Raw genomic sequence first — 5,000 nt, 5'->3', positions numbered from 1 at the left:
CGTGTGTGTGTGTGTGCGCGCGCGCCCGCGTGTGTGTGTGTGTGTGTGTGTGTGTGTGTGTGTGTGTGTGTGTGTTATTGTGCCTGTGCCTTTGTGCATTATTTTGTAGGCGGCGTGCGTGCGAGATTTCTGTACATGTTTGTATGCTCATACCTGTGTGTGTGTGTGTGTGTGTGTGTGTGTGTGTGTGTGTGTGTGTGTGTGTGTGTGTGTGTGTGTGTGTGTGGATCTGTCTATCATGCATGTGTACCGCGTGCCTGCCTATGCATAGATACATACATGCATTCGTGCGTGCGTGCTTTCCATTGTCTTCGTTTCTGTGCATCGGTTTCAGTCATGGAGTAATCGTTTGCCCTGGCGCATGTCCCCCTGTGACTTTTTCTTTTAACTCTCTCCATACGAACGGCGAAAGAGACGACGTTAACAGCGTTTCACCGCAGTTACCACCATCAAAATATTGCAAGCGGAAGGCTCTTATACTGAAGAGGTGAATGTTGACAAAGAATACCACAATTCTGACGACGGAAGCTAAAGGTTGGGTCATCGAGACACCCACTGGACATCCGAGGGGTCTGTGTAGGGAAGAGAGGACTGGCCGTACTGAGTGAGTTAATGGTCAAAACATGTGCCGTGAAGACGACGAGGAGGGTTGGTTTGGAAGGCTTCTCAGTCACCAACTGGACCATGTGATGGACGCTGTTTACTGGTGTTCTAGGAGAAGCCGCAAGAAAACCATGGTTCCTTATTTTCTTTTTCTTTTTCTTTTTTTTTTTTTTTCTTTCTTTTTTTTTTTCTTTACACAGAGGATGAATCGTGTTCGGCGGTTTTAATGAAAGTCGTAAAGCTGTAGAGAGTGCTGTCTCTCCCTGTATCCCCCACCCCCACATCCCACACCCAAACCCCCTCATCCCCTCCCTGTCTTTGCTTTGTGCGCAAGAACGTCACGTCAGCCCGGATCATGGTCCCAGATTCTGTTGTTGTTGTTTGTTTGTTTGTTCGCTTTTTTCTGGGGTTCTTTTTCTGTCTCTCTTTCCTTTTTTTTATTTTATTACTTCAGTATTTCCGTGTCTGTCTGTCTGTCTGTAAGTATTGTTTGGAGAAGAATGGTGAGGAGGAGGAGGAGGAGGAAGAGAAGGAAAACAGAAGGAGCGGAGAAGGTGAAGGATGGGAAGAAGAAAAAAAAAAGCAGCACAATATGAAGAAGAAGGAGGAGGAGGAAGTGGAGGAGGAGGGGGAAGAGGAGGAGGAAAAATCAGAAGAAGGAGGAGGAGGAGGAAGTGGAGGAGGAGGGGGAAGAGGAGGAGGAAAAATCAGAAGAAGAAGGAGGAGGAGGGGAAAGTGGAGGAGGAAGGAGGAGGAAGAGGAGGAAAAACAGAAGAAGAAGAAGAAGGAGGAGGGGGAAGTGGAGGAGGAGGGGGAAGAGGAGGAGGAAAAATCAGAAGAAGGAGGAGGAGGAGGAGGAAGTGGAGGAGGAGGGGGAAGAGGAGGAGGAAAAATCAGAAGAAGAAGAAGGAGGAGGAGGAGGAGGAAAAAACAGAAGAAGGAGGAGGAGGAAGTGGGGGAGGAGGGGTAAGAGGAGGAGGAATAAACAGAAGAAGAAGGAGGAGGAGGGGAAAGTGGAGGAGGAAGGAGGAAGAGGAGGAGGAAAAACAGAAGAAGAAGAAGAAGGAGGAGGAGGGGAAGAGGAGGAGGAGGGGAAGAGGAGGAGGAAAAAAACAGAAGAAGAAGGGGGAGGGGGAAGTGGAGGAAGAGGAGAAGAAGGAAGAGGAGGAGGAGAAGAAGAAGGAAGAGGAGGAGGAGGAAGAGGAGGAGGAGGAAGAGGAGGAGGAAATAAAGGGACAGAGGTGGGAAGGTAGGGGCGTGGGGGGAGGGAAGGACGAAAATAAAGGAAGCAAAGAAAACAACACTCAGTTTCTGTGAGGCATCATGCGTAACAGATGGCAATGCGTAATGAAGGAACTGATTAACTGATTATCAATGGATGGATGGAGGAATAGATAAAAACGAATAATAACATAGTACATATAACAAATGAACTACTACTACTACTACTACTACTACTACTACTACTACTACTACCACTACTACTACTACTAAGTAGAAGAAGAAGAAGAAGTGGAAGAATAGCGTTTGTGAGAAGAATTCCCTCGGCACGTTACAAGGTGTGTGTGTGTGTGTGTGTGTGTGTGTGTGTGTGTGTGTGTGTGTGTGTGTGTGTGTGTGTGTGTGTGTGTGTGTGTGTGTGTGTGTGTGTAAAACATCGTCCTTTTTCGGCTCACAAATAAAACAGGAATGAAAAAAAAAACGATTTATTAGTTGAGTCAGTTGGAAGACGATAGCAAACTACTGCTGAAATCCATTCCATCTAGTTTTTTTTTTTGTGTGTTTTTTTTTCTGTGTGTGTGTTTTTGTGGGTTTTTTTTAGGTTCTTCTTGTTGGTGCGTTTTTGTTTTGTTTTTTTTCTAATCTAGATTGATAGATGGCCCCTATAACCCTCAAGGGTCGTATGGGTGTACTGCATGGTTAGGTTAAACCTTGCACCGCAAGCCTCAACTCCTCAGTTCTTCACGGATGTGTGCTGGTACCTGGGTGTGGGCAAAGCTCCTTGCAGTCCTCTGTTGGTAATGGTGATACTGTCCACCTGGTCTCTCTGCCTTCCTCCTCTCTTTTCTCGCTAGAAAACCATTCGTCAGTCTGAGGTATTTTGTCCTTTGTGCAGGCAATCCGGGGAGGATGAAGTTCACTTTGGTTTTGAAATGTCATGCCCTTACTGACTTATGACTCCAATCCATTCCTAATAAAATATTATATATACCCATATTTATTTCGACTATGTTTACTGATGTCGTCTAATGATAAAAAAAAAACATTATACGTAGTTTTTGCTTTGTACCCAAAGCATTTCAGTTCAGAGAATCACTTCTATCTTAGTTTTATTGGATGCTGGTTATGGAAGAAGTTCCACTATTTATAATAACTATTTGCAATGACGCATACAAATTTTGTTGTTGCCCCCTTTTCATGTGGGGCCATGGCCTTAACTGAATAAACCATTTTGAATCTTGAATCCTCTCCCTGCTGCCCTTTATTGATCCCTGAAAGATGGTTGTGGAGAGGCCACAATGTACCTGATAACGTGGCCATACCATTTCAGTTTCACTGTACATAAACAGACGGATATAGAAAAAAAATACAAATAAATAAGTGAATAAATGACAAAACAGGTGAATAAACAGATGATGAAAGAACGAGAGAAAGAAAACAAATGAAGAAAGAAAGAAAAGAAAGATAGAATTAAACTAAAAAAAAAAAATGCATGATAAATACAGCTTCCACGCACTCATTACACTTTTTATTCTTCTCAATTCAAAACAGGGATGAAAAACTAATCACAGTTTTAAGACCGTTACAAACTGGTCTGAACCGTTTTATCTTCTTCTTCTTCTTCTTCTTCTTCTTCTTCTTCTTCTTCTTCTTCTTCTTCTTCTTCTTCTTCTTCTTCTTCTTCTTCTTTTCCATTGTCTTTCAGTGTTGGTGCGTTCTGACATTTCAATTTCTCGTTTCCTAGTTTATTTTTTGTTTATTTTGATTGCTTTGGATTATACGCATCTAAACTTAATGATTGTGTCCATATGTGTGTGTGTGTGTGTGTGTGTGTGTGTGTGTGTGTGTGTGTGTGTGTGTGTGTGTAAACGCGCGCACACAAAACAAGCACACACACACGCACATTCACACACACACACACACACACACACACACACACACACACACACACACACACACACATACACACGCACACACACACATACACACAGAGTCACACACTCACACAGACACATGCACACACACACACACACACACACACACACACACACACACACACACACACACACATATGCACACGCACGCACACATACATAGAGAGACACACATACACACACATACACACAGAGTCACACACTCACACAGACACATGCACGCACACACACACACACACACACACACACACACACACACACACACACACACACACACACACACACATATGCACACGCACGCACACATATATACAGAGACACGCACTCACACAGACACACACAGCCATACATCCACACACACACTCAGTCTAATACCATCATCTTAGAAGAACAGACAATAAATAAATAAACACACACACACACACACACACACACACACACACACACACACACACACACACACACACACACAAAACTACCTCCCCTCCCCACACACACACACACACACACACACACACACACACACACACATACACACACACACGCACATTCGACCACCACTACAACGACATCGCCGACTACAGACAACCAACGGTTAGCGGTAGCGAGAATTTCAGAGCATCGCCCGCTCGCGAAGTAAGCTGCAGCCAGTGGTTTTTACAAAGCCACATGGGTGGCAAGGTGTGCGTGAGAGAGAGAGAGAGAGAGAGGGGGGGGAGAGAGAGAGAGAGAGTGGGCGTGTGTTTCTCTGTGCGCCAGTTAAATCTGGCGGGGGAACCATCACAGTCTCGCTCTGTCTTTCTCTGTCTCTCCCAGAGGCCGTAGACGTGTGTTCAGTCTCTCCATCTCTCTCTGTCTGTCTGTCTCTCTCCTTCTGTTTCTCGGGTTAAAATAGTGGCAGTGATGGTGATGGTTAGGAACTGATCACCACGTTGGAATACTGGACTGCAGAACTGCCAGAAGTGCTTTTGAATACAGTCTTGTGATAGTGGTGTGCAGAGGTACTTGAGATTGACTTGCTTTCGAAGGTACGATATAAGCTAGTACGCGTTTTGTATATGTTATGCAGCCGGACAAAGTTTATCATAGGTCTGTTGTGGTGTGTTCAATTGTTTATTGAGTTTGGTGTATTGCTTGTTTATTTGTTGTTATTCTTTTTCATGGAAGATGGATTAATTTTTCTTTCATTCTGTATGGGTTTTTTTTCTTTCTTAATTTCTTATTTTCTTTCTTTCAATGTTT

The 5,000-nt window shown here is 44.1% G+C and overlaps 1 protein-coding gene across 3 annotated transcripts in view; it reads left to right on the top strand.

Annotated features, from left to right (window-relative positions):
- LOC143282540 (uncharacterized) overlaps positions 1 to 5,000 on the top strand; it is a 232,482-nt gene that overhangs the window by 110,224 nt on the left and 117,258 nt on the right. The window contains exon 1 of one of the 3 annotated variants that reach the window (XM_076588217.1): positions 4,523 to 4,786. The exons of the other annotated variants lie outside the window; for them this stretch is intronic. The gene's annotated coding sequence lies outside the window, so the exon portion shown is untranslated. Of the gene's footprint in view, positions 1 to 4,522; positions 4,787 to 5,000 lie in introns of those variants that run through there. 3 annotated transcript variants of the gene reach the window in all.

Source organism: Babylonia areolata, chromosome 5, assembly GCF_041734735.1.
Source record: "Babylonia areolata isolate BAREFJ2019XMU chromosome 5, ASM4173473v1, whole genome shotgun sequence".
NCBI lineage: Eukaryota > Metazoa > Mollusca > Gastropoda > Neogastropoda > Buccinidae > Babylonia > Babylonia areolata.
The sequence above is the reverse complement of the archived record's forward strand: the minus strand, read 5'-3'. Positions and strand labels throughout refer to the sequence as shown.